The sequence below is a fragment of the Nyctereutes procyonoides genome, unplaced genomic scaffold (genome assembly GCF_905146905.1).
Source record: "Nyctereutes procyonoides isolate TBG_1078 unplaced genomic scaffold, NYPRO_anot_genome, whole genome shotgun sequence".
Classification (NCBI taxonomy): domain Eukaryota; kingdom Metazoa; phylum Chordata; class Mammalia; order Carnivora; family Canidae; genus Nyctereutes; species Nyctereutes procyonoides.
Genome location: NW_026575024.1, coordinates 12622499 through 12648452, shown reverse-complemented (window position 1 = coordinate 12648452; position 25954 = coordinate 12622499).

The following is a 25954-nucleotide window of genomic DNA, read 5'->3' as shown; positions in this document are numbered from 1 at the left end:
TCAGGTCGTGGGCCACCTTCCTTCGGCTTCACTCGGTGCCCTCCCCCGGCCTGTGGGCGCCCTGCTGTATGTGGCAGACAGGAGACCTCGACTCCTCCCCTCCCCTCTTCCCCTTCGCATGGCTCCAGCTGCCCTGGCCTCCTGGCTGCTCCTCTCCAAGGAACACCCAGGGCTCTCCTGCCTCAGGGCCTTTGCACTTGCTCTTCCCTCTGCTCAGTGTGCTCCTCCCAGGACTGGCTCACCTCCTCACGTATAGGACCCTCCCTGCTCACCTATAGGACCACCTCCATCAGCTCTCTGGTCCCTTCGAGCAATTATCACCTCCCTACAAGTCAAAGGGTGTTTGGCTCAATGGCTATCGCTCATCCTCAGACTAGAAGGTAGGGCCTGTGGGAGTGGGGACTTTGTTTTGTGCCCTGCCCCGTCCCGACACCCAGAGCAGTGTCCACGGGGCGAGTGCCCGGTAGGCACCTGTCAGTGAATGACTCAGGAGCGAGGCCTTCTCCCTCTGATCTCATGGGTCCGTCTTTCTCATGCCGGTTCTGAACGGTTTTCAGACATCATGCCCTTTCTTTATTGATTCTCACTACAGAGCCTCAGAGACCCTGGCAACCAACACTCACTTTCCAACAGGAGAGCGGAAGGAGCCTTCGCCTCGGGTCGGGTCAGGCGGGAAAGGCCTTCCGTCCCCCGAGAAGGTGCCTGGGGTCAGGCTCCACGTGGGGCCCCGCAGCGCCGGCTGCCGCTCGTGGATCCTTCCCTCGGCGGCGCTCAGCAAGCCGCCAGCTCTCTCCTGGCTTCCGTGTCGTGTCCATCCGTCCGAGCAGCAGAAGAATTAAAAACAAATGAAATGCACTTAAGAGAATGCCTTCAGGAGTTCGCGGGCCGCCCCGTGAAGTGAATGGGCTCCTTCTGGGGTCTTCCTGACGATCAATTATTTATGGAGACTTGATTATGTTCCTGGCGCCACCGAGACAGAAAGGAGACAGGGTCCCTGCCCTGGGGGCTTCCCAGGGGAGAAAGGAGAGTTTGTGAAGCTAAAAAAAAAAAAAAAATGTTCCAGCTGAAAAGACAGTGACGCGTCATGGCTAGAGGCTGCTCAGTGCCTTTATTGTAGCTTTACTTCTAATGATGCTCATGTGTCTTTCTGGTCTGAAAGGTAGTGCGAAGTTTATAAAATATTCCTACAAAGAGAGAAAAAATAAAATCCAACTCCAGTATTTTACTGCACATATAAAAAGTCTAGTTCATAAAATAAGGATTTAGTCTGAATATGTGCCCTTCAGGCTCTGCCTTGATTTGTACCTCGCATCGTGTCATATACGTGTCTCTGTACCACAGACGACAGACGCATAAACATTAACACCATAAACCTTCCGTCATATAGATGTGCAAAGATTCCCATTTGTCCGACTATAAGGTGCTTCTATTTTTTGTTGTTGTAGGTTTAAAAACAAACACCTGCCATAAACATCCTTAGCTGGGCATCTTGAATAACTCTTGTGATAACTGAAGTTCCTGATGGGGAGGAGGGAAACCTAAGCCTGAGTTGGAAGTAAACCCCATGCTCCCCCGGCTCTGTTTGCAGAGGGGAGGGGGGCTTGGAGCGTGTGTGGAGCCGGAGAAGCCACGCAGGGGCCACACGTGTGCACCACGAGCACGAGAGGGCATCCCCCCAGTACCTCCCTGTCAGGTGCAAACCCAGGGTAGGTGTGGGCACCTGCTCAGAACTTTCAGCCTGAGGAACCCCTGCACTGTGGGAAATTTAAATAATATTGTGCAAATTGGTCTGTTAAAATAGAGCATTTCTGTATATTCTGATTTTTTAACTCGCTATAGCAAAGTGTCTGTTCTGAGGCTCTGAGCGCCATTAGAGAAGTGACGCTCCACTGAGGCAGAGACCAGGCTCTGGTCTTTGTGTCTCCACCCTGAGTGGAGGGAGGGGACATGGGGCCTCCTCGGAGTTGGCAGGGAGCCGCCTCCCTGGGGACATTTCTCTCTCATGTTCCTGTAGCACAGAAGAATGGTGCAAAATTGGACACCTCCAGCTTAAAACTGGCATGTCACTAAGGCTCTCTCTTCCAAGGAACCAGCTCCTATGTTTCTAAGCTCATTTGACTTCATATAAAAGCTCAAATTTCAGCCTGAGAGCGTAATACTGAACTGTCCTTTTATGGAATTATCCTTGAATGATTGTCCACGGGTGTCTTTTCCTCTTGCAACAAGCTGCTTTGGCCCTGGGTCTGCGTCTAGGGGCACAAATACACTGTCACTGCCATGTCTTCTTCCAGTAGAAAAGTCTCCATGTGACTCCACAGTCTTTACGCCCCTTGACATGGGTCCTGAGGGGATGAGCCAATTAAAGTGGACGTGACACCCTTTTCTTTAATCCATGACTCCTGACAGTTCCAGTGGGTGTGGGTCAGGATTGCACATAATGGAAAGACAACTCCACTTAGAGCTAAGAAAAAAAAAAAAGCATTGGTTTTGCGAGCAGAGAACTCCAGGGGTAGGGTAGGGTGCAGGCACAGGTGGATCCAGGACCCACACTCTCTCCATCATTGGCTCTGACTTCATGGGTTTGGGCTCCTTCCTTGGAAGCTCATGCTGTGGCAAAACGGCTGCTGGTGGCCCTGGGGTCTCACCCTCACAGCTCCGAATCCACAACAAAGAGCCGGTCGTCCCGCTGCAGATGTGATAGGAGAAGCGCTCCAACCTTTCCTGAACCTGAGGCTGCTCTTTATTCCTCCCTAAGGCCTATATTTATACTTAAAACAAGGCACCACTCAAATGACTGCATAATTGCCCAGTGCTTCGGTATGCAGACAAGTTGTTTTTATAGAAAGATGATTCTAGTAACTCCTTGCACTGTAGCTTGATTTTACTGAGCATCCGCAGAGCTATAGACCAGCAGGATTTTGCCAGATGTTTTTACGACAATTATCAACAATCTTACAACTACTGTCTTCAGGCTTCTCGCACATTCATGCTCCCCTTCTCCCACTCAGATGGGTGAATCCTGCTTCCTCTCTTTCCTACTTACTCTGGTTCCTGCCCCGAGGAATCTCTAGTTGAATAATGTGCAGAACTAGGCATATTTACGGGCACTTAGGATGTTTTTAAGATATAAGTAAAAAATGCTGCAGGGCCACATTCCCACCTGACAGTCACCATCTTCCTTGCTGCATCCTTGCTCCTCAGGGGGCACAGTGACTTCCCTGCTTGCTCTCTCTGCCAGCTGCTCCCATGAGGTTAAACATAGGTGCTACTTAGGTCAGGAAAGGTGAGACTCCAACCAGGAACAGGTGAGGTCATTTGAAACAAGCAGGGCTTTGGAGCCCCTGTGGAATCCTGGGGGGAGACAGTCAGAAAGGATGGTTGGAGAGGGAACAGCCAGCCCGGGACTGGGCCGCACCTCATCCTCCTAACCCTATAGAGGCCATGCATGTGCAGTGAGCTAGTGCTCTGGCACCTGCTGGGCTGAGCCGGAGCCACCAGGACTGTGGAGGACACTGGACAGCTATGACATCACAGCATCTTCCACCAGCATCCGAGGCTTGGGCCCCTGGGCTCTGATCTGCTACCAAAGCATGGCCTGGGGAGGCTTCAGGCCCTGTCCATGCCCGACCCCCAGTCCCCAAAATTCATCCAAATAAACAAGAGACTGCTCTGGAAAAGAACAACAGATATGCCCCCTGAAGCAAAGTCAAAAAGTTTCTTCCATATGAAAATTCTGTTGCTGTGTGTCCTCAGGTTAGCTATAGAACCTCTCTGGGCTTCACTCCTTCCATCCAATGGCAATAATGGTAGTGGCGTCCTACTGAGCTGACAGCCTGAGCCAGATGGCACAGAAAGGGTAGCCTCGCCTGACAGCACCTCTCGGGGAAACATACGGCAGGGAACAGACCCTGACGTGTCTCCCTTGACTCCCCCTAGAGAAACACAGCGCTGTGCCCCCTGCTGCGGCTCCTGCTCCCAAAGAGGAGTCATAATAATGATGCTGCTGCGTATTTAATCGTAAACTCCACATAAGGAGAGTCAACGGGGGGGACACAGGTGGATTCTTTCCAGTGAGGATGTCGGGACGAACAAGCAGGAAACAGAGCAATGTATGATCCAAAGAAGAGACAGACCACCCCTGCTGTTTCCTGGTCTCCGGGAAGAGGCTTCCTCTGGGTCTGACAAATGTGTTGTGAAAACAGGTGGAGAAAGTAGAAAGTGAGCTGACATGCTGATGTCCAAGCAGACGTTCTCAGCTTCAGTGGTTGACGAGCCCTTGAATGTCTGATTAAAGGAAAGTAAAAACACTAATAAAATCGCTCCACGAGACACAGACAGGACGAGCCTGGCACCCGTCCCCTGGGAACATGTGTTACATGATGCAGTGGTCAGGGACAGTGTCTAACAGGAAGATGCTCCAGGGGACAGTGGACAGTGGGAAGTGTGGCACATTGGGGGGAAGATGGGCTGTTCTCACTAGGGCTGAGGGCATGGAAATCCAGATCCCACTGAGCACAGCAGTGTGTCCCCTCACAAGCTTGCAGCAGTCAGCTGCTGACACTAAGCTGTGTAACAAGCCACCCAAAACTCAGCTGCAAAGAACAATACGCATCTATTTCTCATTCTCTTATCTGCAGGGCCATTGGGGGCCATCACATCTAGGCTGAGCCTGGCTTTTTATGGCTTTAAACTGAGGGCTAAGTCCAGGGTTGCTTCACCACGTGACTCCCACCTTCCAAGGACCATCGATGACCAGAGCATGTTCCTATCATAAGAAGACGCAAGAGCACAAGCGGTCAAGGCCACCTATGCAATTACATTTCAACCTTCTGCCCACATCACACCAGCCAAAGCAAATCCCATAATCAAATTCAGTGTCAATGAGACTTCCCATCCAGAGAGACGACCCCAAAGTCACGTGATAAGTAGCATGGACCGGGGAAGAAAGAATGGAGAACAAGGAGCAGTGATGATCAACAACGTGACTTCCCACAGGGGTCCCACCTGGGCATATTTCCGAGGAAACAGATTCCTGGCCCCTGGGCTTTAGAGGAACATTTCTTTTCTCCCTCCAGAAATTTCCACATCTGTTGCACGGGGGTAATGATGTCACATCAAATCGTATCACACACGTTTGTTTAAGGTTGACACAAGCAAATGCCAGAGGAGTGCTCAGAGCAGGGCCGGGCTCCGTGTGGGCAGAAGCTAATATTAGCTATTAGCGTTCCTGTTAATGCTCAGGTTGTGCATATTCTCTTGAACGTCTCATTAGAGTGTCATCCCCTTGACAACGTACACTTCCTTCTACTGTGAGGAAAGCTGTCACAGGCCAGAATTCCCTGTCTGAGGAGCGCAGAGAGGAGGTCAGGGCCCTGGAGTCCCAGCCCCGCCACCTGCCCGCTGTGTGACCCCCAGCAAGTCACCAGGCCCCCTTCCCACCTGCAGAATGGGAGGGACCCCAGGCCCGTGTCTGTGATGGTCAGGACTAGCCGGGCCAAGGTCTCTGAGTGCTCAGCTCTGCCTGGCCCGGAGGGGCTGGTAGAGAGAGCCCTGCGGCCGCAGACAGGAGCCAGGCCTCGGCCTTGGCTCTGCCACCCTCCGCCTGGGGTCCCGGGATGTCCCTGAGACCCCTGAGCCTCGCCGGCCCCATAGGCACAGGAGGCGGTGCAGCAGGGAGGCCACGGAGCTCTCTGCAGGTCTCTGGGGTCTCAGATCCGGGGTCCGCACAGATTCCCCAGAGACTGGGCCTGCCAGGCTCCCACGGAGCCCAGGGGCGCCCCATTAGCTGGGGGGGGGGAGGCGGGGGGGATGCATTCCTGCAACAAAGGCCGCCTTTCACGGACAAGATTTCCAAGGGTTTTCTTTCCTCCTCGAGGGCTTCTCACCCTCAGCCTGCAGGCGGGTATTGACACGTGTCCTGCCTGCGGGGCCTCTCGGGGAACAAACAGCAGATCATCTTCCGAGGAGGAGGCGCAGCATTGTTGGCTGGTGCCCCTGCCTGGCCTGGGGCAGACTTGCCCTGCGTGATGTCCCCCCACGGCCCCCCCACCCTGGAGGGATCCAGAGCCAGCCAGGAGCTGGGCCAGCTCTCCCCAGGCCAGCTCTCCTGGCCACCCCAGGTCTCTGCCCACCCCCCGCACCCCCCCAGCAAGGACGGTTTCCACAAAACACCTGTTCCCAGATCCCACCATCCCACGGTGGGAAAACCACAAATGCTAAACATCGGTTACCGATCACACAAATAAGGCTCATAAGAAGAACTTGTGTAACCACGTGTAACTTTAAAAAGTCTGTGCTGGGGCAGCCTGGGTGGCTTGGTGGCTCGGTGGCTCGGTGGCTCAGTGGTTTACTGGAACCCAGGATCGAGTCCCACATTGGGCTCCCTGCATGGAGCCTACTTCTCCCTATGCCTGTGTCTCTGCATTTCTCTCTGTGTCTCTCATGGATAAATAAATAAAATCTTTAAAAAATAAAAAGTGTGCTGAGCCAGGTGGATGGTGGCGAATCTCACACCTCCCTGCTCTGGGTTCAGAACCTTGAGAGACAGGTTCGCGGGTGGCAGGGGCCATGGCTGAACCTCACTCTGCAGGAAGCAACTCGACCTCCGGCCCCAAACCGACTTCATGCTGCGGCCTCCAGGAATATCCCCCTGGGTATTGCCAGGAATGATACATAGCTGGAGGTCTGGCTCCTCATCTGGGTATCGCTGGCTTCCTGCAGAACCAAAACCATGCATAAATCAATGCTGTTTGCTCTCTGGCTTCTTCCTATTGTAATCTTCTCCTTCCCACTTATTTTTTGTTCCTGGAGAAATGGTGAAAAAATAAAATAGGCTGAAGAGTTGATAAAAATTTTGTTTTCCTCAATAAAAAAGAAGTAATTTGGAAAGAACTCATGGGAAGCCAAAAATTAGTGAAGAAAGAAGACATGGGGCTCATAAAACAGGGAATCAACCCAGAGAGAAACATAGAAAAGTCTCCAGGAGCTCGGTCAGTCACGTGGATCACCACGTCTGATTGGAGTGGGGACAGGGGCTTCGGAAGGACCTAGGGAAAGCAAGGCTGTGGGAGGCTAGTCAGAGCCTCCCAAAGTGCAGGTCATGCCTCCATAGTGGGGCCTAAGACCAGTTTTATGACTTGATGCTGATCAAACCAGCATTTTAAGAAGTGAAATAACAAAACTGAGTAGAAAATATCAAAGGGCATCACTTACAGTGAAGGTGAATATTGTGTTATAAAATTTTAGTTTCATAGCTTGTATGTGTATGTGGTGCCAGGCCTGGTTGTAAAATATGTTTCTTACCATGGGTTGTGGGCAAAAAAACTTGAAAAACACTGGAGTGTATGAAATGATGGAGGATTTGGAGAGAACTAAGTATGAGTAAGCAATTTGCAAGTAAAAAATAAAGGAAATTACTAACTCTGGGGAAAACAAAGATGCATATGAAAGAAAATATGATCATATTATTATAACAATTGGCACTGCAGTAAATAACATCTCCCCAATCACATGACATAATGAGGATTATGATGTAATTGAAATCACAATTGATCCACGGAGGGTGATGGGAGGGATGGTGCAGGTGGAACGGACCTCACACCTCATCTAGGGTGGCAGACATTTGAGAGATAACAACACAACTTGAAATTTCTATGAATGGCTTCATCTTCCAAGATTTGGAAGTAACTTGTATAACAGCTAGAGGAATAATTGTGGGAGTCTCTGGGAAGAGGTGGGCAGGGAATGGATGGAGTCAATAGTTTTTCACTCAGTGTCCAAGTATCTCTTTATTTCAAAAGGGAATCCAAATGCAGGGAAACTCAGGACTAGCAAGGACGTAGAGTGGTTGCTGGAAAGAGTCCAGGGAGCCAGGTGGCTTTTGATTCAAGGCTGTGCAACCTTGAGGAAGTCCCTTCCCAGCCTTTGACTCTAGTTGACCGATCCCTAAAACAGGTTGGGCCACACTGTGTTGACCATTCGTTCAGCCCTGTGGAGCTGTGTCTCACTACAAAATAACTTGAAATTCTGCAAGCCCACCTGACTCTATGTCAAGTAACATCAGCACAATGAGCACTGTGCCTGGAGAGCAGCATGGGGTAACATGGTGGATCTCGTCAGTGTTGGGGGAACAGGCAGGCAGCCTTTGGTCCCTGAGATGATGAGGTCCCATTAACCGTGGCACAGAATGGCTCATCCCTGCACCCCATGGTAGTGTCAGAAAGGATACTCTCCTAAAAGACTAAGTTTCACAAAATGCAGGATGCGAATACCTAATGATAGTCATGACTTTGGGGGAGTCAAGAGAAGACACAGAGGTTGCTAATTATCCCTTGATATCCATCATCCCCTTTGTGCAAGATTAGAGATCCCAGTTTTCAGCTCGGCACATGGTGGTCTCAACAAAACCTGAATTTCCCACCCCATCAGGTGCAGCTGGAATGCACCTTCCCAGTATGCCCTCAAATGGGTGGGCGCACCCCTACCCCCTCTCCCCTTCCCTCTCGCCTAATGTGAACTGCGCCCCTCAGACCAGGTGAACAGGAACAGTGTTCTCAGGCAACAGAGCCGAGAGAGAAGATCGGGACACCCCCACGGAGCTGCCCTACAGGCTCTGGGCTCCCACGCTGAGGCTGCTACATGGAGGGAAACAAACTTCCACTTCATTGAAGCCACTGGTTCGTGTGTCTCTGCACCAGCTGGTGAACGTCTACACCCACAAGTGTGGGAGGACATTTTTTATTTTCGTAGTTACCTTTTCACGTTAATGTGAGTTGGAGGAAATCGGCTTGTCAGCAAGCCCACGATGCCATCAGGATGGGTGATGAGGCTGAAGCAGGAGCTAACACACGGATTTATTCAAGAAAACTCGGACCTGGTTTGGCTTCAAGGAAATATTAAATAAGATAATAACACGGGTGTTACACGGTTTGGTGACAATTCCGAAGGTGACGCTCAAGGGACAAACCTCGGGAAACTCTGTGCCTGACAAGGGCCTGTCTTCCATTCCGTGGCTCCGTGGGCAGCCGGTCCCCTCCATCCATGTCCACCTGGGAAGGTGACATGGGACCTGCCGTGGCAAAGCCAGCAGGGTCAGGGTTGGAGGCACAGACTTCCCCTCAGAAAAGTGCCAGCAAACCGAACAAGGATCGGGGAACCTGAGGCCTTGGCAGGCTGGCCGGCACCCCTGCCTGCCGTGGGGGCCTCCGCACCAGGACCCCGGGTGCCCAGCAGGCCCCAAGCTCCCTGACCACAGCTCTATTTGCCGCGACCTGTAGCTACGTCTGCCAGCGCCAGCTTGGCTGTGCCGTGGCCTGACCTCCAAAGGTCACTTTCTGAATCTGCTCCCGAAGGCCTGTGTTGCTGACCCTGCATTAATCCCCTGGTCTCCCCTCCCCCTACCCCCTCCCCAGGAGCAGTTGCACAAAAGGTCTCATTGTCCCACAGCCTTGGCCTTCCATTTCCGCAAACGCCCACCGCCTGCCTTGGGTCCGAGGCCACCCCCAGCACCCCCGCATCCGGCGTGGATGGCGCGCTCCCGGCAACCCCGGACTCCCGTGTGCTAGCAGCTCGCCAGCTGGGAGCCCGGGCTCTGCAGAAGCAGACAGTCCAGAGTGGCCTGGAGGGGACGTAGCCCATGAGACCGTCACATCGACCTCTCGGGACAGTGGGGAAGATGAGGTTGTCCTGTTTACTGAACGAGCTCTTTCCCCGCCCTCAAGGGGACACACGTGTCCTCACTGACTGTGTCTAACACTTTCCGCAGAGCAGAGGGGATGTTGGCAAGAGGCAGCGATGTGACCTTCACTTTGGCTTAAGATTTGAAATCCCCTGCAAATGCATCCTCAGATCTGTGTCTGCCGGTGTGTTCGGGCCAGCCATCCCCGTGGCCGGGCAAGGCCCCCAACCTGTGCTTCTTCTCCTGTAAGGTGGGGACAGTGATGGCACCAGCCTCGTGTACCTGTCACAACCTAAAGGGGACAGGACGCGAGAAGCCACGGGCACGAGGGGGTCAGAGTGCGGGGCCGTGATGACACTGACACAGGTACGCGGGGAGAAGTGGTCTCTAGGTTCTAATCAGGGGAGGACGTGCAAGCCCCCCTGAGCCTGAAGAACCCCCGTGTCCGCCGGGGTCCAGGGTCTGCAGAGATGGGCACGAGGGCGATGATGGAGACTCGGGGATGACGGGCGGAGCAGCCGCTCCTGCCGCCTAGACCTGCACCTGCCTTTCTCGGCCACCCCGGGTCGTCAGCCAGAGCCAGCCTGCTGAGCGGCCACCACCAAGCCAAGAAGCCCACCCACAGGCACGAATGTGCTGGAAGGACATTTGCGTGAAGCACCCAGACCAATGGCTGAGGCAGGGCTGGGAGGGTTCAGGGAATGTGACCACGGTCAGAGCCGGGACAGGACAGGGCCGGGGGCAGGCCTGACCCCACGTGGGAAGTGCAGAAAGCTGCCTGAAATCCACATTCTTAACTCTGTTTTGAAGGCCCAGGCATTGTCCCGCGCCTCCTGTCTCTGTCCTGCCATGAACGGTCCCCAAGGCGGCGGCCCCGCGGCAAGGCCGTGCCCTGAGCGGGACCTCAGGAGGCCGGGCAGCCAGGAGCCCCGTGGTGGCCAGGGTGACCCGCTCCTGGTTGGTGCGGGACAACACGGCTCGGCTGCACTGAGCGAAGAGCACATCCAGGGTCTCCGTGGACAGACACAGGTTCTGTCGTGAAAGGAACGTCCCCCCAGCTCTGCTGTGCGGACCCCCAGCCCGGAGATGTTTGCAAGCTCCCTCCGGGGCCGGGGACCGTAGGTATCGAACAACTGATAAAACCTTTTTCCCCATTTTCCATGATTCTGCTTGTGAAGGCCGGTGGCTCATCAGCGCGCTGACCCTCAGTGGATGCGTGAGGAAGGATCCAGACGTGCTTTGCTGTCCCCCTGGCCCTTGGTCACAAGAACCCTGGGACGGCAGGACCTGAGTGCTCACCTGGAGCTTGGAGTTCCGCCCTGGGGGCAGAACTGAGTTGATGCAAAGAGCCTGGGGTTTGGTCAAGCAGCTCAGGGTGAGGGATCCCTGGGTGGCGCAGCGGTTTGGCGCCTGCCTTTGGCCCAGGGCGCGATCCTGGAGACCCGGGATCGAATCCCACATCGGGCTCCCGGTGCATGGAGCCTGCTTCTCCCTCTGCCTGTGTCTCTGCCTCTCTCTCTCTCTCTGTAGCTATCATAAATAAATTTTTAAAAAAATTAAAAAAAAAAGCAGCTCGGGGTGAGCTGATGGAGGGAGCGAGGGGAGCAGTTCTCGGGGGGCCTCCGTGGCCCCCCAGACCTCTCCCGGGGGCAGCGGCACCGGCCTGCTCTGCCTTCCCCTGGGGCTGCTCCAAGTCCAGGGAGCAGGGGCAGGCCCCTGACCCGGGCACCAGCAGAGTTCTAGAAACCTGGCCTCGGTCCCCAGCCCAGGTCCCCTTCAGCCCAGCACAGACTGGAATCCGCTCTGTTCTGGTCTCAGCAGCCCCGCCAGGGGTGGTTTCCATGGTTCCCTCTCTGAGAAGAGCTCCCAGCAAACTGGCCCCAGGAGCCCCGGGGCGCAGGGTGCCAGCAGCTGCCCCGGATCCCCCGCGCGACGCTCAGTGTGACATTAATGGATGGAATTAGCAGCCTCGGCAGCGTTAACGAATTTCTTCGTAGAGACGGTGACGTTTGTTTGGCAAAAGGGATCATTAGATGTGTGCAAACATCCCGCGTGCGTGGAAGGGCCTCGGGCGCTGACAAATGATAAATGAGGAAATTAGAGGCTTCAGGAAAAATGTAAATATCATCCTTTGTAAGTCTGTCCCTGGGCAGGAGAGACGCTCCCGGGGTGCTCCAAGCCGCTCCCCCGTTGAGTCCCCCGCCCAGGAAGGCCATGATGGTCGTGATTGTCCCAGGCCTGGCGCCTCCTGATGGGCTCCTGCTTCCTGTCCCCACCCCGGGCACGTGTGGGAGCAAAAGGCTGCGCTTCGTCTGGGCTTCCTCTGATTCGCTTCCCAACCTTCATTTCATTATCGTCCCCTATGGAGTCATTTCAGGCATTTTTTCTGGATTGGCCCTCGTGAAATTTTAATAGCACAGAAGCGTCCGCTGCATCTTTATGTGCTGAACGTCGCCTGTGTTCTTACATAAAGAGACGGAGATCTCCCCTCCCAGCAACCACCTGCTGCCCCCCGGGAACAGTGTCGCCCCCCGGGAGAAGCAGGTTCTCATTCATGTATGCACGCGTCGCTCAAACATGCTGCACGTATGCACTGGTGCCAACTCAGGGTACTGGGGACGCAGCTGTGAGCGCGGCAGGTGGCCCCGGTCCTCACGGAGCTGACGCTGTGCAGGGACGACAGATAGTGACAGAACAAAGTGTGAATATGCACCGCATCCAACACGGAGGGACGCATGCAGACCAACAAAGCAGCATCAGGGGAGGGACCGCCAGGAACGGGGTTGCAGGGTGACCAGGCGGCCAGGGAAGGCTCGGCCTGTGAGGTGACGCTGGAATGGGGACACATGGGGGCACAGGGTATTGCAGGCAGAGGGAGCAGCGAGGAGGCCAGTGTGACTGGAGCCAAGTGGGCGAAGGGGAATATGGGAGGACATAAGTCCAGAGAGATGACAGGTGAGTGCAGGGAGGGGGTGATGGATGGTCTCAGGATCCCTGAGAAGACTTCAGCTTTCACTCCGAGGGAAGTGAGAGCCACCGGGACAAGACCTGGGTCACGTTTGGACGGGATCATCTGGCTGTTGCAGGTGGGATGTGGGGCAAATGCCAGAGCAGGTCGACCGGGGAGGCCAGGAGGAGGAGGGGAAGGTGGCCTGAGCCCGGTGGTCATGGGGCCGGAGGTGAGTGGGAGGCAGGTGGAGCTGGCAGGATGGGCTGCTGGGGAAGAAGCGGAGTGTGCAAGGAAGGAGGGAGGACGGTGCCCCGGTGCCAGCCTCAGGGCCATGAGGGCTGCCACTTACGGAGAGGGCAAGGTTGTGGGATGACCTGTGCTTCCAGAGTTCCTCCGGCCGCCTGAGGAACACCACGGAGAGGGTCAGAGTGAGCGAGTAGGACCACCTAAGATTTGTCACAGTCCTCCATGAAAGAACAAATCTCTCCTTGGAATTTGGTTGCTCCCATGATCTGCTTCCCACAGGAACAACCAGGCTAACCGTGTTTGCGGCATGAGCTGTATATATAATCAAGGTGATGGAAACCAACAGCCTTCCCTTCTCCTATGACACGTTAACATCAGTGAATCATGAAAAATCCGTTTTGTGGGTTTTATTTTACCAACTTTGTTGTCACATAGGCAAGTCATTTAGGTCCTCCAGATATTCATATTTTTATAAAAAGAGAAATTTTTTTTGACTATGATGGCAATGATGTCCTCTTAACCTGCAGCAATAGTGTGATTTCAGGCATTTAGAGAATGAAGAGGAAGGAAACAAAGAAGCAAGAGAAATCTTGGAAATTTCACAAAGATGCAAAGATGGTCATATATACGGACTAGGAATCCAGCCTTACTTGCTCTTTGTGACCTAGAAGTAGGTCATAAAACAAATTCGATGAGCTGGAACCACCACTTAAATAATCAGATTGCCCAAAATAGATCAGGATAATATCAGAGTGCATCGCTCGGAATCAGGATACATATGATATTGGACGCATTTCATTTCATTCTGCCCATGCACCCGTTGTGTGTGCATGTGTGCGTGTGTGTATACTGGGATCCGGGGGAAAGTGCTTTTCTTTGTTTTGTGTCATTTTCCAAATGTTTGAAGGGTGCTGGACTGAAAGAGCTCAGTCTTCCCATGACAGATTTTTCTACCATGGTCTGTACCCTTTTCTGTTCAAGGGGGCCGATGAACTTGAGCTCGATCAACTCGGAGCGCTGACTCTTCTCTATGCTACAGAAACACTGAGCTGAATTATTCCCAGAATTTCCCACAATCAAATTGCAAACAGACGAGGCAGGAGCAAATTCCTCCAAAGTAGTGCCTTTTTCCATAGTGTTTTTTAAGGAAACATGTTGGCACAACAGTTGTGAAGACTAATGAAAAACATTAGCAGAGGCCGTGGGAACTGTTGACTGAAATGTCAATGGGGGGGAATGAGAGCTGCCTGGAGAAGAGAAGGCCCTGGGCAAGCAGAGCCTGGGTGTGGCTCCCACCTTCACCCACCTGCAGCCTGGCCCTGCCCCTCACCTGAGTCCACTCCCAGCCAGGCTGCTCTACTGCTCTTGCCCTGACTCCACCCCTAGTCTGACCCCTCCTCCTCAACTGGCTCCCCCAAAACTGATGCACCAACTGTTCCCAAGCAGAGAGCATTTGGATCTCCTGGTTCTAAGCAAATGAAATGGTCCACGCCTCTGTCCTTGGGTCCATGCCTCTGCCACAGCCGCCTCGTGCCCCCTGTCTAGTGTGGTTGGGCCAGGCGGGCTCCTTCGTGGGCGAGCAGAGGCCTGCCAACACCTGCTCTGCTCTGCGGGAGCCCCAGGCTCTGGGCCCCCAGCAGGAAAGGAAGCAGAGGAAGGTCCCCACTCTATGATGGCTGCCTGGTGGCCTTTCAGGGATTCCAGAGACAGAAGCCTACAGGTGACCACTCCATGGGGCTACCCCAGCCCAGCCATGAGCATAAGAAAATGAGGGCACTTCCAGGTCCAGGTCTGACCCCCTCCACCACCACCAAGTGGGGTGGGGGTCAGAGATTTATGGAAGGACATTGAGGGAGACCATCTTGGCGGGGCGGGGGGGGGGGCGCGGAGTCAGTGCTCAGTGCTCCCCTGGTTGGGGAGCAGGGACCAGCACAGTCACAGACCAGTGCAAGTGCTTCCTGACAAACCCTAAGTCAGACTCTGCTTCTGTAGATCTTTCTCTACACCCAGGGAGAAGTCACAGCTCCTTTCTGACCCGTATCAGCGGACTCAGCCCTCAGGAGATCCGAGCAGCTTAGAAAGGCCCTGAATTTTCTGAGTGTCCAGTGGGTTCTGCGCAGATGATATGGGATCCTCAAAGAAGCACAGATTGGGACTGAGCACAGGAGAGGGTGCAGAGGACTCATCCCTGATTCCCCCCTCCCCAGAGCCTGCGAGATATAAGACATGGGCTGTAACTTAAAATACTTGTTATTTGATACTTTTTCTTAAGTATAGACCTGTAGTGTCACCTTACATACATTTCCACCAAAAAAAAAAAAATTAGTGCATAGATGGAATGCAGATTAATATCATCCATTTTGTTGTGTCCTCATACCCTTTTGGACTCTAATACTATTGGGGTTTTCTTTTCATCATTGTTATCTGATGGGTTATCTCTTCCCACCTACTTTTCTCCTAAGACAAGGAGAAGGGCATTGACATGTCCCCTCCTGGTCACCTAAAGCAGGGCCGTGGGAGGCGGACCCCGAATGGGACTGGGGTCCCAGGCACGGGCACCGTGAAGCGCCCAGATGCAAACAAGCGGGTGATATGAGGAGAGACCGTAGGTTTGTCAAGGTCAGTGTCCACATGAGAATTCTTCCCCTTGGGGCTTCATCTGTTTAAACATTGGACAAGGTAACAGCAGCCTCTTCAAGTCTGCACGCTCTCCCAGTCAAGATTCTGTGTTGAACGTTATGGTAAAAGCAACTGCAGATTTAGGTCCTGGTAAAATGCCTCGTTTCTGCTGAGCTACTGACAGTGAGCGCTTAGTGATAGGGTTCCGGCCTGTGCCCTCCTTCCAAGGCGACTCGGACGTTCACTCACTTCGCCCGGACTGATAAGAGACCTTCAACACGAGAGCAGCTTTCACAGTCTAGTGACTCTGAGGAGAAATCATCTTATAACTTCTAATTAGTAAAACCGTTCTGCAAATCAGACTTCAAGGAAAAATTATAGGAAAATCACCCATGGAGTTGCAGTTATAGGCATGTGTTGGTTAAGACGGGAGCTGTGGGATTGAGAAGATCCATATTCAAATCCTGCCTCCATCGTATATTGCCACATGACACTGGGGAGGCCACTAACCCAAGGACGTCACTTATGTGACAATGTCACTTACCTAAGGAGGCCACTTGCCTTGAGAGGTCACTTACCTGGAGAGATCCCATAGCTGAGAGGTCACTTACCTGAAAGCTCACTTACCTGAGAGGTCCCTTACCTGAGGAGATCACTTACCTGAGTGCTCATTTTCCTGAGGAGGTCACCTACCTTCTCTGAACCAGTTTATCTCAGTTCAAAGATTGTTATGAAGGTTCAAAGTCAAAAACATAAGGCCTTGCTTCTCAAAGTGTGGTCCACAGACCAGCAGCATCTTCCTCACCTGGAAGCATCCCGAAAATGCAGAATGGCAGGTCCCATCCAAGTCCTATTGAGGGGATCCAAACGTTAACCAGACCCCCAGGTGGGTCTTTTGTGAACCGGAGTCAGAAGCACAGTCTCACAGCATCAAGCAGGTCGCCAGGTGCGCAGCCAGGAGCCTCGTACAGGACGGGCATTGAGGTAAGTGCTTAAGTGTTAGACTGAGGTCTCACTTTTTTTTTTTTAAGATTTTATTCATTTATTCATGAGAGAGGCAGAGACACAGACAGAGGGAGAAGCAGGCTTCCTGTGGGGATCCCGATGAGGACTCGATCCCAGGACCCCGGGGTCACACCCTGAGCTGAAGGCAGATGCTCAACCGCGGAGCCACCCAGGTGCCCCCCAAATTGTGCCTCTTGCCCTTTCACAGTTTCCCCACTAGTTCACGCGGCTCCCCCGTTGACTGAAGGCCGCGGGGTGGCCGGCCAGGCCTGGATCCCTGTCCCCAGCCGGGTTCCTGCCCGCCTTCTGCTGTCGAGAAGCTCTCAGGGAGCACCCTCCTATGGAGAGCTTCCTTCCCTTCAGGGAAAATAAAACCCGAACTAACTGTAACAGGAGAGAGGAAGAGGAGGGAGGAAAGCCAGGCCCCTGTTGTCCGTCGGGAGCCGGGCGGTGCGAGCCCTCGCTCATCTCGCCGCGGGCCAAGGCCGCAGACCGTGCGGGCCGCGTCTCCCGGGCGGCGGGGCTGCGGGGACCAGAGCCGCCGGGTGGGCACGAGCCGCAGGGGCGCAGGAGGCCCGGGGCGGCGGCCACACCTCCGGGCGCCGCGGCCTTGTCACGAGCTCAGACCTGGGGGGGTCCCCGCAGCACGGCCTCAGCGGCCAGGAGCACTGCACCCACCACCCGAGTGCGGGGAGCCGGGTGTCCGGTGATCCCTCGCACCCTCCGAGCAGGCCCCCCTTGGCCTGTCCCATGGCCCGTCCGGAAAGCGGGGGGCCAGTGGTGCTCGGCCGCAACTGCGTGTCCCCTCACGCTCCCTGGCCCGGCTCTGCGGGGCCGTGCAGAGTCTGTGGGGCGCAGAGCCCCAGCCCGACCCCAGCAGACGCCCCACCCTGCGCAGCCCTTCCTCGCAGGCCACCTGCTGCTCTGAACCCCGTTCGGAAACAGGGTGCGGGGCGCGTGGGGCTACTCCCTCTCCTCGAGCTGCTGTGAGTCTTGCACGAGGTGACAATCTCCAGACAAAAGCCCTGACTGCAGGAGCTTGCATTCTAGAAGTCAGCCAGGTAAATGAGCAAGATGCGGGGTGTAGGCAAGGTGGACATGCTGTGGGAAGAAGAAAGGGGGTCCAGGGGAGTGGGGGGGTCCTCTCTGGCCCCACAGCTGTGGGGTTAGCCTGGGGATGAGAGAGGACCAGGGTCCCAGGGGCCTTTGGGGGCGACCTGGGCAGGACAAAGGTGAAAGGGAGCCAGCCCGCGGTCTCCAGGGGGTGATGGCTGAGCAGCTGTGAGCGGACAGGCAGGGAGTTGGGGGTCTCGTCAGGGACCTCTTCCCTCCTGCCTACACGGAGGAAGCACGGTCTCCAGAATAATCCATGCTGTTGCTGAATCCGTGGTCTGAGGAGTACACTGGCTGCCTGGTGGGTCAAAGCATCACCTGTGAGCTCTCCCTATACCCCTATACCCAACAGAGGGAGACCCTGGGACCAGCCCCTTCTGGAACATTCCCTCCAGAGGCCGTTGCTCGTGGACTCTCATCTCACAGGAGACAGCGTCACTCAGAGCTCCCAGAGAAACGGTTGATCACATGCCACCTACGGCCGTGGTGACAGGGTCTGCAGGAGGCAAGTCGGCCAGCAGCAGGGCTAGCATGATTGATGGCTCTTGCTTTCTTAAACATCCCGCCACCTCGGCTCCCTGCCCAGAGCACACTCTGGGTACAAAGGTAATTAAGAGAAGTATTTCCTTTTTACAACTGGTTCCCCTTTCTCTCAGGCACTGAGGTGGTTAGGGACCAGAACATCACGAATATGACATTAAGACAAAGAGCAGGTGATGGATCAGCATCTAACAAGCAGGTTGAGGAACAACCACATGGAGACATCGAGTTCTCTAATCCCCGGATCTTGCAAAAAAAAGAGTATTTATAAATGTAATTAAGAATTTTGAGATGAGACAATCACTGAGATTTCCCAGGGGGACCCTACATGCATCATGAGTGGCCTTACAAAGCAGAGGTGAAGGGACTTGCCAGACACAGCAGAGAGGTCATGTCACATGGCAGCAGCACAGACCACGGTGGGGCAGGAGAAGCGAACACCCAGGCCTCAGCAACCTGTGACTAGGGATCAGCCCTCAGTGACTCACTTAGTCCTGAGACTATCTCGTCAGGTGGACAAGTGGGTGAGAAAGGCCAGTGAGATGGGGGGAAGAGCAAGGACCTGTCCAGGACCTTTGGGATTTGCAACTATATTGTATATAAGGCCAGTCTCTGTTTTGATCACCTACTTAACCATTTTTGGAGCAAATACTGTGCCAGACACTGCTCCAAGCCCCAAAATACAGCCCTGAGCAGGACCCACTTGGTCCTTCACCTCAGAGGGTGATGCTTTTTAAAGGAGACACAGTGAGTGACCACAGAGAAAACAAGGTTGATAAAGAGGACGCACTGCTCTACAGAAGTACACTGAGAGTTGAAAGAAGGCAGGGCCTAGAGACCACGTGAGACACGTTGGACAGGGAAGCCAGGGACGGCCTCTCTGGAGGGGTGACTAGGAGCCCAGATGAACACAGAAGTTCCAGCCAAGGCAGAGGCAGTGAGGAGAGCGTTCCAGGCAAAGGGCGCAGCACGTGCAAAGGCCCGGACGTAGGTCTGGGATGGACGAAGAAGAGGGAGGAGGCCCAGGACTGGGGCTGTGGGGGACAGCAGGGTGCAGAGAGGCAGGAAGTGGGGGACGGGCCTCCAGGGCCAAGGCAAGACCCTGGGGTTCATGAGAAAAATGGTGGGAAGCAACTGGAGGGGTTTATATGGAGCAGGTGCAGCAGAGCTGATTGCTGGGTGGAACCCACAGAGGGGCAATCATGGAAACGGGGGGACAGACTGTTCCCCAGGACTACAGGACAAGAGACCTTGAGCAAATTTCTCTTCCCTGAGCCTCAGTCCTCACCTGTAGAATGAAGGAACAGAGCTGACACCAAATGAGGTGGTGATGCTGGGCAGCAAACGCCTACTGTGCTGTTCAACAATAATCCAGGAAACGTCCTTAAAACACAGGCAGACACGTCCTACAGCAGCTGGGGAAGCTGGCTCCTTTGAGCTCCAGCAGCCCAGGCGGGGTTTATTGGACACCACGACCCTTCCCGAGGTGACTCAGGGGCACCCGCTTCTCCTTCCAGGTGGAGGAATCGAAATGTGAGGCCCCAGATCAACGAATCCAGACCGTGGGGCCCCGTGGCGCCACTGATCCTGGGAATCCCACAAGGCAGTGACATGAGCCACCAAATAAAAGGGAGCAGATCACATTCCACCAAGAGCCTGTAGAGACTTGACCAAATGCTGGGGCTCTTGTTTGAGTCCTGACTCTGGGGAAGCAGTGAGGAAAAAACGTCTGTGAGACAGAGCAATCTGCGCGGGATCGGTGATGCGACCCCACAGTTATGTCTTAAAATCCACGTGGCGTCTGGGATCGGCTTTAAAATACTTTGGTAGAAAGAGGGGAGGCAGCTGGAGGGAATGGGGCAAATCCTGCTAACCGTGGAGTCTGGGGGATGGGCGGTCCATTATACTCTTCTGGCGGAAAATCTCTGTAATTGTTTAAATGTGCTCAGTTTATTTTTTCGAGATGGCTACTTACTGGAGGACGGATCACAGGCTATGGCAAGACGCAGACCAGGAGTGAGCGCAGTCGTTTTGGCTCATCTGCAAGTTCCGGGCGACAACAGGGCATTTCACGTGGGCACGAGCCGTGACTGTACGGACTCGCGCTTCTTCGGCAGACAGGACCCCGAGGCCTCCGGCAGGTCCCGCACGCGGCCAGGGGTTTATTCACACCCACCCATCGGAAGCCACCAGCCTGCTCGTCACAGAAGTCAAGCGGCCGATGGCCATTTCACGCAGAGCTGAGCACGACAGCCGGGCCTGTCACCCTGCTCTCTGCTGAGGATCCAGGGCTGTTTTCGAGCAGCAATAACGGGCCGCGGTGGCTCCGTGGAGAGCTGGGCTTTCCCTCCGGGCCCGCGTCCAGGCCGGGGCTGGCAGGCCGAAGCCGGGCTCCCGGGCAGCGAGGAGCTGCCCCACCTGCCGCCTTCCCGCGGAGGCGACGGCCCAGCCCGCGTGCGCCCGGGCGGCCGGGCTCGGGGCATTTCTGCTGAATCTGAACCCCAGGACGGCTCCCGGGGGCGGCGGGGCCGCGTGGAATGTTTGCAGGCAGAGCGTGCGGTTCGGTCGCCTTCATTACTCAAGAGCAGGAATTTGCGTCTGTGTCTGCCAAGATGTGAATTATGTACCTTTGACTGAAAACAGCTGCGCGTGTCCTTTGCACACAAACGCAAGTCTCTGAGCCTGTTCTCTGGCCGGTGACGCACACCCCAGGTGTCCACCCTGGGCCTGCCCTTCCTTCTCGCTCACGGCCCCGATGGGCACGAGTCCCCTAAACCTTATCCAGCCTCCACCTCTGTGCCCCTGGGACACCGGTCGGGCCATGACGGGAACAGGCGGCTGCTGGGGGCTCCGGGAAAGCCCTGTTCTCTTCCTTCAGTCTCTCCCTCCTCCCCCTCCTCCTCCTCCTCCTCCCTCCTGGGCGGGGGGTGTCTAGGAAAACCCTGTTCTCCCCTTCCAGTCTCTCCCTCCTCCCCCTCCTCTCTTCTCCCGCCCCTCCCCCTCCCCCCCTCTATCTGGTGGAGGGGGGGTTGGTTCTAGGAAAGCAGTTTTCCTCTTTCAGTCTCCTCTTCCCCCCCTTCCCCTTCTCCTCTCCCCTCCCCTCCCCTTCCCCTCCTTCATCCCCCCTGGGAAGGAGCAGGGGCACCTGCAGCCACAAGAGACCCCGAGGGAGGGCACAGGCTGAGGACAGAGGTCCACATGGCAAGAGTGCCCCTTGGTGACATCATGCGCCCCCCCCCCACCAGCCCCGGACCTGTCCCTCAGGAATAAGGCCAACCACCACTGGTCAGGCTCCCCAAGCTGGTTTCCAAGGCTCAGAGGGAGCAGGGCCCTGGGGGGGAGAAGCCTGCACAACTGGCCCCTGGGGACCAAAGTCCTGCACCCGTTCATGGGGGCCTGGTTTCACAGGGGTCCCCAAACTCCCTCGCTCTCTGATGGAGACAGAAGGTAGCCGTCACCCCACATTCGGTGACCACGTTCACAGTTACAAATTCCCAGACGGGCTGAAGCATTCAGAAGTAAATCCAGAGCTTGTGGAATGTCTTCTGCACCGACCACCTGATTCCGTCGAGGTTCCCTGGCCATGTGGTGTGTCCCCTACACTCTCCCTTCCTGGGATGAACACCCCCCTGCCCCCTCCCACATCTGCTTCCCCTTCTGGTGTCAACAGAACCTGCGTGTCATTTGAGAACTCACCTTCCTTCCTGATTCCATGTGTTGGGGGTGAGCTGACCCCAAACTCCAGGCCCTGCGGGGGAAGGGGCCACACAAGCCACCACTGCCCAGCAGTCGGCTCAGTGACAGGAGGGACCTACGCTGCTTCATCAGTGACTCTGGGGCTCTTGTGCCATCGCACTCCCCTCCTTGGACTTGGACCTGTGGGAGTACGTGGCTGGAGCTGGAACCGTGGGTGGTTGGAGCTGGGCACAGAGCACCTGCAGGTGCCCGGCCCTGACTGCGGCACCACGGGGACACGGGAGACAGCTGAGCCCAGGGTGTGGCATCCGAGCACCCAGACCCAGCTCTGCCTGAAGACCAAGCACCAGTGCATGAGCCCATCGATGCCCTCGGCCTGAGCCGCCTGAGTCGGGTCTCAGGTCCCGTCACCAGGACAATCCAGCAGAGGGTTCGGTTGAGGGCAGCAACTTCCCTGGCCCCTTGGAACCTTCCAGCCTGCCCAGAAACGCAGGGAACGTTTACACCTGCCGAGTTATTTCTCACAATCATCCTGTGTGGGCCTCACCCGCTGCCGTGCAGGGTCATTTTCTTTGGCTGAATCCACTGAGCTGTCAGGGAACCGTAACCGGGGTTGGTTTTGCTCACTTTCTGCCAGGAGGACACAGTTTGGTCTGTTTGAGAACCCAAATGACATAATTATGCCCCGCACATGCAGAGATGGAAAGTTCTTGCCGCAGAGCAGATCGCTGGCACCTTCATTTCTGAGGGTTTCAAGGCAAACAGCTGCCTGGCTCTCCTTGCTGAGGTCAGACTGTTGTCGCAGCTGCTCCCCAGGTCCCCTTCCTGCCTCCCAGCGTCTGGGTCCCCACAAGCTTTGTCCTGGGAATTATAGGGGCAGTGACAGTCACACAGCTCTGTCCCCGGAGCTCCCAGGAGCCAGGCTCTGGGGGCCTCTGCTGAGCGGGGGCCCCTGCCTCCTGAACGGGACAATGTGTCTCGAGGGCCCGGGGACAGTGTGTGCACAGAGGCTTCGAGGGGAAAGACGCCAGTGCCTCCAGAGCTGGACACTAGAGCGACCCCCACACCGGGCAGCCTTGGGGCCAGGGCCAGCCAGGGCCTTCCTGACAGCCTCTCTGATCCGTCCTTGGAATAAGCTCCGCAGGCGGCCTGGGCCACTGCTGCATTTCACATCCCCTCTGCTTTCCGGGGACCCCGGTGCACCTCCAGGCCCAGGGTTGGGGCCACGTCCTAATGCCCAGAGCTCAGGGGTGCCCCAGCCCCAGGTCCTCCCACCTTTCAGGAGGTGGTCCCTGGAGCATCTCGCTCCTCACCCATTTGAGGGTCTGACATCACCTCCGGCCTGTGATATTGGGTTGCCCGGAGATGATATGTTTCCCTAAACCAAACCCCGGCATCACCCTACAGGCACTGAGTACCCACAAGGTCACCCTTGTGGTTCTGCCTTGCTGGTGGCATTTGCTGTTTTCTGAAATTGTCTTGTTTGCTCATTTATTCGCCTCCTTCTCTCTCATTTGCCTCCCTGGACGAGACCATGAGCTCCCCGAGGTCAGGGGCTGCGTCTGCCTCATTCTCCTTTGTTTCCCTGCGGCCAGGACAGCCAGTGGTTGGGGCCTGGAAGGAGCTCGATAGACATGAAATGAAGGAGGTGAGTGAATGAAGGATCAAGTGCATGAGGGAGGGGGGACCTTTGGGCAAAGCTTCCTATGTGTCATTTCTTCCTTGCCTGGTGCCTCTGTCCCACCTGATGACTTGCTGGATTCAGGACCTTGTCTGTGCGGCCAGTGTCATCCCAGGAAACCATCTATGATGATGGAGATGCTCTGCATCTGCATGGCCCAGGGTGGTAACCATCCAGGACAGATCATGACAGGGCCCGGGACATGTGGCTGGTGTGACTCCAGAGCACAGTCAGGGAAGGGACAGGGGACCTCCGGGCCTCTTCTGGGTCTCTCGGGCTGTGGGCTGTGGCCTGGTCACTCCTGTGGAGCAGGACAGTGGGTGGTTGGAGGACAGGCTCCCGTCCTGGGGCTGTCACCCTGGGGCGGGCGGCAGGGGAGGTCGTGTGGGAGGAGAGAGAAGCGCCTCCACTCCTGACAGACAGAGGAGGTGTGGAGACCAAACACACGAACCGGTACAGTGCCCTGCCCGCCCTCCACACCACCTTCCTCCACCCCTACCTGAAACTCCAAGGAGTTGGGGACCAAGCCTTGCCCCTCTTCTTGTCCTGCTCTTCCTGGGGTGTTGTGTTCATCCAGGTGGCCAAGCCACCTGGTCTAAATTCCAGCCTGTGGGAAAGGGGAAAGAAGGAAGGAGAAGACTCTCACCTTAAAGCCTGGAAGTCAGACTCCCTTGTTCTCTTCCCAACCTGTTGGCCAGAACTTAGTCCCACGCCACCCCAGTCTGAGGAATAGGGGAGAAGCTGCACTCTATCCTAGCAGCCCTGTGTCCCATTGAGGGTCTGAAGGCTCTGTCTCTATAAAAGATGGGAGAAGGGACATGGGGAGGTAGCTAGATGTTTCTGTACAGACCCTTGGCGAGATAAATTATCTCACCACAGAGTCACCTAGGCCTTGCCAAGTTCAAGGGAACTAGAACAAATGTTGCCCCGTGGAGGGTCAAGCCACTTCATTGCCTGCTTCCAGCTGGGACCCATGCCTGTGCAGAAGCCAGCACTCCGTCCCCGCTCAGACACACTCTCCCCTTCAGTTGCTGGCTGTGTGACCACAGCAAGATAACTTAGCCTCTCTGTGCCTTCCTTATCTATAAAACGGAGATGGTAACAATCACAGGCAGGTATGGTTGTGAGAATTAAGTGAGTTAATTAGCATGAAACATTTAGAGCAGATGCTAGGATGTAGTATTGAAGGCTGTTCATAGGGAGAGAGCCGTCGGCATTAATGTTCAGTGTGCACACACACACAGACATGCACACACCTGGCACACACACTCACTTGCACACACACACCGGGATGCCTTAGCCTGAGCCCTGACCTCTGCCCAGGTGTGCAGCCACTGTGACAGGGCCACTCCCATCCCCTCGGCTCTCAGGTCAGCAGGTCTCCTGTCTCTGCACCTCCCAACAGTCGTACAAGACAAGTGTTGAGGCATCAGCCCACTTCTCAGAGGAGGAAGCCTGCACCCGGACGGGATGTGTCCCTGCCCCACAGAGGGGCCAGTAAATAGCCTGTGGGACCCGAACCCAGGACTCCGGATGCCACGCTCAGCCGCTGAGCCGTCCCCCAGTCACGTACTGGCCAGTGCTTCTGGGCCAGGTGCTGCAGCAGGTGCAGGGCACACGGGGCTTAGCAGGACAGGTGGGTTCCTGAGGCCTTGGAGCTCACACTCAAGAGGGAAGGCGAGGGAGATGACACCAAGGAAACATGCCCTCGGGGTCACTTCCAATGGTGGTGAGTGGTACCCAGAAGGGAAAACAGAGGCCTGCTGGGAGGGGCCTAGGTGGAAGGGATGACTGTAGACAGGGGAGTCGGGGGCCCCCTGTGGACGTGACACCTGACAGAGCCCTGGAAGGTGAGAAGGGGCAGCTGTGCAAGGAGCTGGGGACAGCCCGGAGGAGGGCCTGGGTCGGGACGAAGGTGACACGTCTGTGGCACAGAAGGCAGGTCGGTGAGTCCAGGGGAAGGGGGCTGAGGGAGGGGGGTGGACAGGCCTCCACGTGCCCCCCGGGGCCTGTGAATCTGGGAACATCTCGAGTCCTCAGGCATGTTCTGGGGCAGAGAGAGCTCCTGCCGGGCAGGAAGGGCCTGCGGGGTGGGTGGGGAGGGCGCTGGGGCGTGGGAGGCAAGCCCTGCTGTCCCTGCCGCCCGCCAGCCTGCTTCTGCCCTCATCGGGCCTCTGCCATCTGGTCGGGGCACCTCCGAATGAGGAGCAGGAAGCGGGATTGTCACGGGGAACACCTGCTTCCAAACGTCCAGACCCGGGCAGCATCCCGTGCCGGGCTTCCCTGCGCCGCGGGGGTGACGCCAACCGGGCTTCCCTCCCTGCGATTCCTTCTGGCTCTGCCCACGCGAGTCCGCCCGCGAGCCTCCTCCTCTGTCTGTTGGGTTCTTACGCTCTCCAAGCAGAATGTAAAGACAGAACATATGCAG